Source organism: Xenia sp. Carnegie-2017, unplaced genomic scaffold, assembly GCF_021976095.1.
Source record: "Xenia sp. Carnegie-2017 unplaced genomic scaffold, XeniaSp_v1 HiC_scaffold_23, whole genome shotgun sequence".
In the NCBI taxonomy this organism is placed as follows: Eukaryota; Metazoa; Cnidaria; class Anthozoa; order Malacalcyonacea; family Xeniidae; genus Xenia; species Xenia sp. Carnegie-2017.
Window position 1 is genome coordinate 18531377 of NW_025813486.1, and position 12804 is coordinate 18544180.

The window sequence follows — 12804 nt, forward strand, 5'->3', positions numbered from 1 at the left end:
CAATGAAAAACATGTGGAATTTCTATGTTAATGTAGTACCGTATCCTGACATAATTCCTCAAAACATTTGTTTATGTTATTGTCTTCGACCCATTTTGTAAGAATTTCTTCATCAGGAACAATGATTCCAACTAGAAATGACTAAGTATTGGAAAGATTACATTATGCTACATTGCAAACAAAAAATCATAAATTCAATTTTATCTTTATCAAAAAAATCAAAGCCAAACATTTTAAGCGAATGAATATTCCAAACAAATGCGAGTGCATTTTCATCAATTTTACTGAACAAACACGTTTCCTGACTGGCAAATCAAGAGCAATTTTTATTTCAAATCTCAACCCATAAGAAAGTTAGTGAATTGAGACGAATTTTGATCTCAGCAGTAAGCAAAAGATATCGTAATTTTTATAGCAAATCCAAATCTCAAAATTAAGAATCAAATCAAAATTTCAAGCAAAAGTTCACAGCCATGCAGAACAACTCGCCCCAGTACCTTAAGACTAGAACCGTGTACAAAAGCTTGAGCGACGAAAGGACATTTGATGTAAACATTTTCAATTTTATCAGGAGAAATATATTCGCCCTAAAAGACACAATCACAAATAAGATAAATAAAAAAACAAAATATATAATGGTTGCTATCATTTATGTTTTATAAACCTGCGACAACTTGAAAATACATTTTTTCGACCAATTATTTTAAGCGTTCCATTCTATAAAACAAAACAGAAACATTATGAGCACCTCACCACATACTTAATCATTAAGTAAAAGATAATGTACACTATATTTGCATGAAAGTACGATAATACAAAAAATTGTTCATGATGACAAAATATTTTTCCTATCGTTTCCTTCTTAGAGAAATAAAATTAATATTAATATATTATAATAAATTATAATAAATTTCTTTCAAAGGAGATTGCTTCGTATTTGGTGTAAATATTCTTCAAGTCAAATGTCTGTTTTTTAGTTATCATCTTCCTGAATTCGCTGACAGATAATGTCTTAGCAAAAATTAACAACCAGTTAACGTCATTTTCCCACATTAATTTCGATAACAACAAAAACATTATTTTACATCCTTTGCTACTATGTAACTTCAACTGACCTGTTTCCATTCTCCTACATCACCTGTATGCAACCAGCCATCATCATCTAACATTTGAGATGTTTTGTCAGGATTTTAAGATATCCCTTGAAGACATTTGGACCATAGACACATATCTTAAAACAAAAATCATTCTTTCAATGCACAATCGTAACATAACATTAGCAAAGTAGAAAATAAAAAACAAGATTCGTTACTTCGCCTTGATTGTTTGAAGTAAAATAGTTCATTTCTGGTACATCAACAAGTTTCACATAGTTACAGACACTAGGTGATCCAACGTGACCTATAGGTACATACATGGATAAAATATAGTCACCTGTTGGTATAGACATGTATAAGACAGGTTCATTATAAGTATACAGATGGATAAAATATGTTGAAAAATTCCTAGTGAGTTATTCACTCTATATTGTGTAAAATACTTAGGAAAACATTGTACCATTATTAATTAGAAATGATTACAAAAACCTGGACATGACTACAATAATAGAGCTATCAACTGCAGGGCCTGGTACCTACGTAGATATTATGAATGGGGTTTATAGGTAATTGTGACAATCTAACAATAGAAATGAACATTAAGTGTACATAAATAAAAAATGACAAAACACTTCAAAGTGAACTATTCAGACCCAGGCCCCAGGCAACCTTACTTAGGTCTTAATGTCTTAATATTGACTTTCTCAACGCTAACAATATTACATCTTAAATGAAGTACCACAGAAGTGTTTATACGGAAATACGTAGTACCTGGTGAAAGATCAAGTTTATTTGTCAGAGAAACAAGTGCTGTAGACTCAGTCTGACCATAACCTTCAAAAATCTTAATACAAAGAGAAATAAGATGTAACCATGGTAACACAGTTGAAACGTGATGTCATAAATAAATACGAACCAAACATCCAAGAACGACTCTTAAAAACTCTAAAACTTTACCATCAATAGGTGCAGCACCTGTGAGAATGACATTTACATTTCCACCTAAAATTGCCTGTAAAAAAGAAAGTTGTCAGTTAGTTTCAATACCAGTCCCCCTAAAGAATGACGGCGAGTGACCGGTACAGCGAAATGTAATTTACAATTCATTGGCCAGGTGAGAGTAAAACAATTAGCGGGAAATATAAGGAAAATCACTGATCTCAATATCCTTGAAACATGATAAAAGCTTTTTTAATGAAACGAATGAAGTGTTTTACGACTATAAAATGTTGACGTAACGGGGCCTCATCGGTGACGTAACGGGCTCTTACGTGTGACGAAGGAAGCCCCCACCAGTGAAGTAAACGGCCCTCACGGGTGACGTAACAGGTAGTCACCGGTGACGTAACAGGTAGTCACTAGTGACGTAACAGCCTGTCAGTTATATCGTACCTGAATTTTATGAAAAACTATTTTGTCCCACAAAGTATTTTTGGATATTTGACCTCTACAGTGAAAATAAATATATTTAGATTTTCATAATGGTCTTAAAGCTATTTCATTTACTATTGAATACTTTATCAAGTCCGCTCTCTTCGACTCAAAAGCCTTGTAAAACAGCCATTTTTTTAAGCCACTGCTACTTTCAATATTTGATATAACCTGCAGAATTAAAATCACAGACAAATGAGCACAACAAATCTTTCACAGAAACAAACAACGATTGTCTTCATTGAATAACCTTATCGTAAAGACGGTTTAACAAAGGAGGAACTGAAGCGAAGAATGTCGGCCTAAAAAATTAATCACACATCATATTGTATGATTTACAGTGATCCACAACAAGTGCATGAATTTCAAGAGAATTACCTCAATAACTGGATGTCATCCAAAAGAAGTTTCACATCACCACGAAAGAACCCAGCTCTACCTCCAGCACAGCAAATAATCATCTACAAATGACGACGGCGTAATACAAAAATCTATAGCTTAAAAGAACAACTTAAACCAGGAAGTAAAATATTTTTCAGTTACCATAACAAGTCTCTCGTACATGTGAGGAAGCGGAAGATAGGATATGTGAACAAAGCTTGAATCCACTGGGTAGCCATTCTAAAGACGAAAGTATGGAGAAATTGAAACTAAAGAACACAGCAAAGATACTATCTTCATTTTACTAAACCTTCTCAAAATGTATAAAAGTTGCAGCGAGGCAGGATATCATGTTCTTGTTGCTCAACATCACTCCCTTTGGTTGTCCTAAAAATGAACGTCATAACCAAAGTTCAATATACGTACCACTGGTGAAACTATACAAGAGAATTACCGGGGGGTACGACACCTAAAATCAGGGGCGGATCAAAGATTCGAGGCAACCCTCTCTACGCCTTCTCCCCAACTAACATATTTAAAAAAATATTACAAAATGTAATTATTTACAAAAATGCTAATATTTACATACAATGTTTCAGCAAAAGCGCTTTAAACGAAATATATTTTCTACAACGATTTTCTTGCAATGACGAATCGTTACGAACATGCTGTTTCATGAAATGAAGGCTTTATTTCCTTCGAAAAAATGACTTTGCTTTTTGCAGGTGCTCTCATAAGCGTATAGCTCTTGGCGATAGCAAAATACTCCCTTCTTTCATTCGCCCCAAGGTAAAACTACACATAAATCTTACCTGTGGTACCACTTGTGAAACAAATTGTGTAAACATCGTCAGGTTTAGCAGGCTGAAATAATTACTCCCTACTTTCATTCGTCTCAAGGTAAAACTACACATAAATCTTACCCGTGGTACCACTTGTGAAACAAATTGTGTAAACATCGTCAGGTTTAGCAGGCTGAAATAATTACTCCCTACTTTCATTCGCCCCAAGGTAAAACTACACATAAATCTTACTCGTGGTACCACTTGTGAAACAAATTGTGTAAACATCGTCAGGTTTAGCAGGCTGAAATAATTACTCCCTACTTTCATCTGTCCCAAGGTAAAACTACACATAAATCTTACCTGTGGTACCACTTGTGAAACAAATTGTGTAAACATCGTCAGGTTTAGCAGGCTGAAATAATTACTCCCTACTTTCATCTGTCCCAAGGTAAAACTACACATAAATCTTACCCGTGGTACCACTTGTGAAACAAATTGTGTAAACATCGTCAGGTTTAGCAGGCTGAAATAATTACTCCCTACTTTCATCTGTCCCAAGGTAAAACTACACATAAATCTTACCTGTGGTACCACTTGTGAAACAAATTGTGTAAACATCGTCAGGTTTAGCAGGTTGAAATAATCACTCCCTACTTTCATTTGTTCCAAGGTAAAACTACACATAAATCTTACCTGTGGTACCACTTGTGAAACAAATTGTGTAAACATCGTCAGGTTTAGCAGGTTGAAATAATTACTCCCTACTTTCATTTGTTCCAAGGTAAAACTACACATAAATCTTACCTGTGGTACCACTTGTGAAACAAATTGTGTAAACATCGTCAGGTTTAGCAGGCTGAAATAATTACTCCCTACTTTCATCCGTCCCAAGGTAAAACTACACATAAATCTTACCTGTGGTACCACTTGTGAAACAAATTGTGTAAACATCGTCAGGTTTAGCAGGCTGAAATAATTACTCCCTACTTTCATCTGTCCCAAGGTAAAACTACACATAAATCTTACCTGTGGTACCACTTGTGAAACAAATTGTGTAAACATCGTCAGGTTTAGCAGGCTGAAATAATTACTCCCTACTTTCATCCGTCCCAAGGTAAAACTACACATAAATCTTACCTGTGGTACCACTTGTGAAACAAATTGTGTAAACATCGTCAGGTTTAGCAGGCTGAAATAATTACTCCCTACTTTCATCTGTCCCAAGGTAAAACTACACATAAATCTTACCCGTGGTACCACTTGTGAAACAAATTGTGTAAACATCGTCAGGTTTAGCAGGCTGAAATAATTACTCCCTACTTTCATCTGTCCCAAGGTAAAACTACACATAAATCTTACCCGTGGTACCACTTGTGAAACAAATTGTGTAAATCGTCAGGTTTAGCAGGCTGAAATAATTACTCCCTACTTTCATCTGTCCCAAGGTAAAACTACACATAAATCTTACCTGTGGTACCACTTGTGAAACAAATTGTGTAAACATCGTCAGGTTTAGCAGGCTGAAATAATTACTCCCTACTTTCATCTGCTCCAAGGTAAAACTACACATAAATCTTACCTGTGGTACCACTTGTGAAACAAATTGTGTAAACATCGTCAGGTTTAGCAGGCTGAAATAATTACTTCCTACTTTCATCCGTCCCAAGGTAAAACTACACATAAATCTTACCTGTGGTACCACTTGTGAAACAAATTGTGTAAACATCGTCAGGTTTAGCAGGCTGAAATAATTACTCCTACTTTCATCTGCCCAAGGTAAAACTACACATAAATCTTACCTGTGGTACCACTTGTGAAACAAATTGTGTAAACATCGTCAGGTTTAGCAGGCTGAAATAATTACTTCCTACTTTCATCCGTCCCAAGGTAAAACTACACATAAATCTTACCTGTGGTACCACTTGTGAAACAAATTGTGTAAACATCGTCAGGTTTAGCAGGCTGAAATAATTACTCCCTACTTTCATCTGCTCCAAGGTAAAACTACACATAAATCTTACCTGTGGTACCACTTGTGAAACAAATTGTGTAAACATCGTCAGGTTTAGCAGGCTGAAATAATTACTTCCTACTTTCATCTGCCCCAAGGTAAAACTACACATAAATCTTACCCGTGGTACCACTTGTGAAACAAATTGTGTAAACATCGTCAGGTTTAGCAGACTGAAATAATTACTTCCTACTTTCATCTGCCCCAAGGTAAAACTACACATAAATCTTACCTGTGGTACCACTTGTGAAACAAATTGTGTAAACATCGTCAGGTTTAGCAGGCTGAAATAATTACTCCCTACTTTCATTCGCCCCAAGGTAAAACTACACATAAATCTTATCGGTGGTACCACTTGTGAAACAAATTGTGTAAACATCGTCAGGTTTAGCTGGCTGAAATAATTACTGCCTACTTTCATCTGTCCCAAGGTAAAACTACACATAAATCTTACCCGTGGTACCACTTGTGAAACAAATTGTGTAAACATCGTCAGGTTTAGCAGGCTGAAATAATTACTCCCTACTTTCATCTGTCCCAAGGTAAAACTACACATAAATCTTACCCGTGGTACCACTTGTGAAACAAATTGTGTAAACATCGTCAGGTTTAGCTGGCTGAAATAATTACTCCCTACTTTCATCTGTCCCAAGGTAAAACTACACATAAATCTTACCTGTGGTACCACTTGTGAAACAAATTGTGTAAACATCGTCAGGTTTAGCAGGCTGAAATAATTACTCCCTACTTTCATCTGTCCCAAGTTAAAACTACACATAAATCTTACCCGTGGTACCACTTGTGAAACAAATTGTGTAAACATCGTCAGGTTTAGCTGGCTGAAATAATTACTCCCTACTTTCATCTGTCCCAAGGTAAAACTACACATAAATCTTACCTGTGGTACCACTTGTGAAACAAATTGTGTAAACATCGTCAGGTTTAGCAGGCTGAAATAATTACTCCCTACTTTCATCTGTCCCAAGGTAAAACTACACATAAATCTTACCTGTGGTACCACTTGTGAAACAAATTGTGTAAACATCGTCAGGTTTAGCAGGCTGAAATAATTACTCCCTACTTTCATCTGTCCCAAGGTAAAACTACACATAAATCTTACCTGTGGTACCACTTGTGAAACAAATTGTGTAAACATCGTCAGGTTTAGCTATTGAAATAATTACTCCCTACTTTCATCTGTCCCAAGGTAAAACTACACATAAATCTTACCTGTGGTACCACTTGTGAAACAAATTGTGTAAACATCGTCAGGTTTAGCAGGCTGAAATAATTACTCCCTACTTTCATCTGTCCCAAGGTAAAACTACACATAAATCTTACCTGTGGTACCACTTGTGAAACAAATTGTGTAAACATCGTCAGGTTTAGCAGGCTGAAATAATTACTCCCTACTTTCATCTGCCCCAAGGTAAAACTACACATAAATCTTACCCGTGGTACCACTTGTGAAACAAATTGTGTAAACATCGTCAGGTTTAGCAGGCTGAAATAATTACTCCCTACTTTCATCTGCCCCAAGGTAAAACTACACATAAATCTTACCTGTACCACTGTAAAACAAATTGTGTAAACATCGTCAGGTTTAGCAGGCTGAAATAATTACTCCCTACTTTCATCTGCCCCAAGGTAAAACTACACATAAATCTTACCTGTGGTACCACTTGTGAAACAAATTGTGTAAACATCGTCAGGTTTAGCTGGCTGAAATAATTACTCCCTACTTTCATCTGTCCCAAGGTAAAACTACACATAAATCTTACCTGTGGTACCACTTGTGAAACAAATTGTGTAAACATCGTCAGGTTTAGCTGGCTGAAATAATTACTCCCTACTTTCATCTGTCCCAAGGTAAACTACACATAAATCTTACCGTGGTACCACTTGTGAAACAAATTGTGTAAACATCGTCAGGTTTAGCTGGCTGAAATAATTACTCCCTACTTTCATCTGTCCCAAGGTAAAACTACACATAAATCTTACCCGTGGTACCACTTGTGAAACAAATTGTGTAAACATCGTCAGGTTTAGCAGGCTGAAATAATTACTCCTACTTTCATCTGTCCCAAGGTAAAACTACACATAAATCTTACCTGTGGTACCACTTGTGAAACAAATTGTGTAAACATCGTCAGGTTTAGCAGGCTGAAATAATTACTCCCTACTTTCATCTGTCCAAGGTAAAACTACACATAAATCTTACCTGTGGTACCACTTGTGAAACAAATTGTGTAAACATCGTCAGGTTTAGCAGGCTGAAATAATTACTCCCTACTTTCATCTGCCCCAAGGTAAAACTACACATAAATCTTACCCGTGGTACCACTTGTGAAACAAATTGTGTAAACATCGTCAGGTTTAGCAGGCTGAAATAATTACTCCCTACTTTCATCTGCCCCAAGGTAAAACTACACATAAATCTTACCCGTGGTACCACTTGTGAAACAAATTGTGTAAACATCGTCAGGTTCAGCAGGCTGAAATAAATCACCACAAAATCCCATTATTTTGAACAAATACATAATTTTTAAAACAAAGAAGAAAAAATCACCCAGAAAAAGATAACATACAGACATTTTCCAAGGATTTCAGTGTCCCATTGACTAAAAAATAAGAAATGAACACAAATCATTAAAGCATGACAAATTCTTGTACTTAATTAACCAAATCCAACAAAGAATTCTTACCGTAACATCCTCAAATGACTTTACAGTTATTCCAAGTTTTTTAAAGTTTTCTCTCTTGTCTTTTGTCACATCACCAATTTTTATAATATGCTAGAGTTTAGGACATTGATGAGCTGACTCCAATAAGATTGGCAGCTTGTTCTCATCACACACAACTAATGATAACTCAGCTGAATATAATTTGAAATCAAGTGTCATGGACAGATAATTCTTAATCACCATAGTAACTCCAACATTCTTAGTAAACATACCATGGTTAATGATGTAGATACATGCTTCAACACCTAAACTCTCATACAGTGGAACGGATACAAAGGAAAACATAACACAGGCTCTGTCCATTAACATCCACTAAAAATAAAATAAAACATTACAGATCAAAATATGACCAATCTAAGTCAAAATCATAATGTGTGAAACCTCCAATTTGTTCACGGCATAAATGCCAAATGTCATTTCAGTTGATGGTTTATAGCCAAGTTCCATTATCCCAGATCCCAGAGCAAGTGCTTTTTGATGCACCTAAAATTTGGTCAAACTATAACTCATAAGGACTTCAGGCACTATAGATATAGTTTGTAGTAAATATGAGAACTACCTGATTGTGTGTTAACCATAAATATTTCCCATTAACTATCGTACCAAGATATGGCTGGTCACCTGTAGAGTGCATTAATAAATGAATACTTCATCAAATAACTTACAAAAATAACTAAACACAAAAATTAATTAACCAGAAATCTGAGTTCCTCTCTCATATGCTTCATAAACAGTAGTAATTCCTTGATATGACACCACCAACTCTTCTGAAAACAGAGATCTTTTTACACCAGAATATTCCTATTCAAATAGAGAAAATACATTTAACAATAAAATATTTGTTGAAAAAGTTACTGCTTTTTCAAATACCAATAAAAGTGTCGCCACCATTTCCAATTCGGCTCGTCAGTGGCAGCAACACCACTAGCTCTTCTAAGATCGTACTGCCTTTTGTACTGCATGAATGAATCACGCAGATTTGCCCACTTTTTCATGATAATGTCAACTGTAAAATGTTTAAAAAATAATGGAAATGCATGATTTGATATAAAATGTGTGTCGGCGGACTATCAATAATACTCACTATCCCACGCCAAGTTCGTAATTTCATTAAATTCATCCAAAACATCTTGCCAGTGATTTCTTTTCTTGTTCCTTGAGTCCTTATAATCCTGGTGACTTTTATCATACAAAATTGGTTTTTCTCGCATTATATTTATCAAAAATTCAAAACCTCTTGCCACTCCGCCATGTTTGAGTACAAAGTCTGATATTACTACCAACAGTATGCGTTTTCTTTGACGAAAAAGGTCAAAACTTCAACTCTTCTAATATGCACGAAAACGAAATTTTCATGTTTGTAAATGGGTTCAAACCATTTACTTTATAACGAAATTTTCGTTGAGTTTTCGTTCAAAGTTTTCGTTGCGGCAGTTTTCGTTCTAATTTTCGTCGATATGAACGATAGTGTGGCCTAGGCTTAAATCTAACATGATGAATAATGATTAGCAAACCGCTCATTCGGAAAATAAAACTTTGTACAATAGACAGAGAACATTCTCCTTCGGTTAAACACGAATAACAGGATAAAATCAAAATCTCGACAAATCATTTTCTATTCAAATATCTCATTGAATTCAATGCCTTAACATAACTAGAAAAATAAGATTACATGAGAATGATGACATGGCCATAGAATAGAGAATATATAGAAGGGCAACTCGCGTCGGTAACCTTTGATGTAAGCGTGGCGCGCATTTGTTTCGCGCATACCGGAAATGTGACGGCCGCCATTACTCTGGCCAGTAAAGTGTACAACATTTACTATGAAAATATATGGAGTGGAAGCCGTAAAGTGGGTTAAAATGTAGATTTTTTGAGCTGTTGGCTGTTTTTGGCATCTTTTTGAAAGAAATTGAAATAAAAAGGCAAGTATTTTGTATATATCATGTAACAAATGCATTTATTTAATATATTTATAGCGAAATTCAGTCGTAAAGCTTGAACAGGTTCTGAGGTTCACAAGTCCTGAGGACTTAAATGAACTTGGATGTATTACATGTTAAATATATTATTGTGATATAAAAAGCTTTGTTTTCAATTTAGTTTTATAAAGGACAAAAAATTATATGCACAAAGCCCTCAAAGGTGTGTGACTTTAATGTAATTTCTGTCTTTCTTTTAGTTGTTGCGAATATGCGGTTCGCAAATTTTATGGCGTAATAAATGCGCATTCTTACAAAAAGTTTCTGCAAGAACTCAAATGGGAATTCCGTACAGCAATCAAATTTCTCTGTATGGACTTGACAGTGTCTAATATACTTCGATCAACACCTTCGCTCTTTTGTGTAGACAGAAAACGTCTTAATAAATGTGTCTTCAAGTTTAATGATGTATTCCAGATAAGGAAAAGATGGTGATTGTATTCCTCCTAAATCAGATTTCTTTCATTGAATGCTTTAAAGTGGCAGAATAACTTTCTGCTATCATCCAGTTCTGTAGATGAAAGAGCATTGGTGCATTTCAGACAAGAGTGGAGTTTGAAACTCTTCATTAGAAGAAAACCAGACACATATGCAATGGCATTTTCCCTCATTATGTTAGTAATAACATTTGGCTCCTTGTAGTTTGTAGGACCAATTGCTAAAGTTTGTGGTTGTGGAGGTGGAAAGACTTGAACCGTTTTCTTCTGGCTGACTTAATCAAAAAGTTGCAGTAGAGACGCAGACGTGAGAAAGATCCACAGCAAACCCAATATACAATGCTTTGGGCGATTTGAGAATTGAATAACATTGGAAACTTATTTTGATAAAGACATTTCTGAGTGAAAAATATGTACAAAATAACAGCAATATAATAAATGTCATATTTTCTTAATGGTTACAAGGCTAAAAACATGTCTTTGTCATTAAAGATTTACATGCTGCACAAAAATCTTTAACACAAAACAATTTTAATTTAGAATGTGTGCATTTCATGCAATAGAATATACAGAATAAAATACAGCAATTCAGTACACATATTTGCATTTAAAAAATTTAATGACAACTTTATTCAGAGATGGATATAAGAGAAGGGTGTGCAGCCCCCTAGCTTAAGCTAGATGGGGTGTAGAAGAAATGCTAATTTCTATAAATATTGGTATACTAAACAATTAAGCTGAAGAAATTGTGATCAATGTTTAATAGAACACCCTTACAAAAACCACCCAATCATAATAAAAACGTAATAGAATTTAACAAACAAAGTTTAACATGCTACTGCAACAAGTAGCCACTAAAATGTAATCCAACATACTAAAACTACATAACACAAGACACTTGCAACATAATCCTCACTTGAGAACTGAATGCCAAAATAACAACTAGAAAAAAATATCAGAAAATCAATCATAACTATTGGTAATAAATTTAATAGAGCACAAATCACAGCAAGGCAAAATTTATAAATAAGGCAAACAGAGTGTATACCTCACTAAAACTACATTTGGTATTAAAATTGCCCAACTGTTAACATATTAACATTTCACTCATGCTTAAAATGATAAACAAGCCCTCCATGGTTTGAAACTGAATGTTCCAAATTATTATCAGTTATAATTCACACACAAGCATCATGAATCATTATTGGATTACTTGGTTAGCTGGTTGATTAACTTGATTTATAGTTTAGCAAGTTGGCAAGTTGCAACCTGAAATATTACAGCGTTGGTACAAGTAAAACTCTGACAAGTTTGTGTTTTAAATAATACATTTATAATAACACCTCAAAAGTTTGAAATTTATAATTCAGAATGGACGAAAACGCAAGAGATTTTACTTCTGGACTTCTATTCACCTAACATACTGACAACTCTATAGCAGTAAAATAAACACCTTACATTGAAACATGTAATTTTTACCAATAAAAAACCTTTATGGACTTGCCAGCAATTAAATAATGGTCTCTCATCTTATTTCTTTCACGTTTTGTCACAAAATTCCATGATCTTCCAAAACAGTTTGCGTTTTAGGCGATTATTATCCCAAAATCGCACTTTTCCAATATTATTTTATAGTACGCCAGCGTCAAGTTACTGGCCAGAGTAATGGCGGACCTAACGCATGCGCACAGAAAATATGCCACGCGTTTCACCTGCGAGTTGCCCTTCTATATATTCTCTATTCTATGACATGGCTATCATAGATAATGTCCTACGATTGTCTGCTTTAATTTCTGTCCAATATTTTACTCAATGATTTTACCTGATGATAAATCCGGGATACAGACACTTGCATCAGATTTGCAAATTTGTCTGTAATTTTTAAAGCGAGAAGTACCAGAAGGAGAAGAATTTACGTAACCACGTCTATTAT

The 12804-nt window shown here is 34.9% G+C and overlaps 1 pseudogene; it reads right to left on the bottom strand.

The window, feature by feature from the left end:
- The window catches only part of LOC124447745, a 46260-nt pseudogene extending 36731 nt beyond the window's left edge, over positions 1 to 9529 (bottom strand).
- Between the last annotated feature and the right edge of the window lie 3275 nt (positions 9530 to 12804).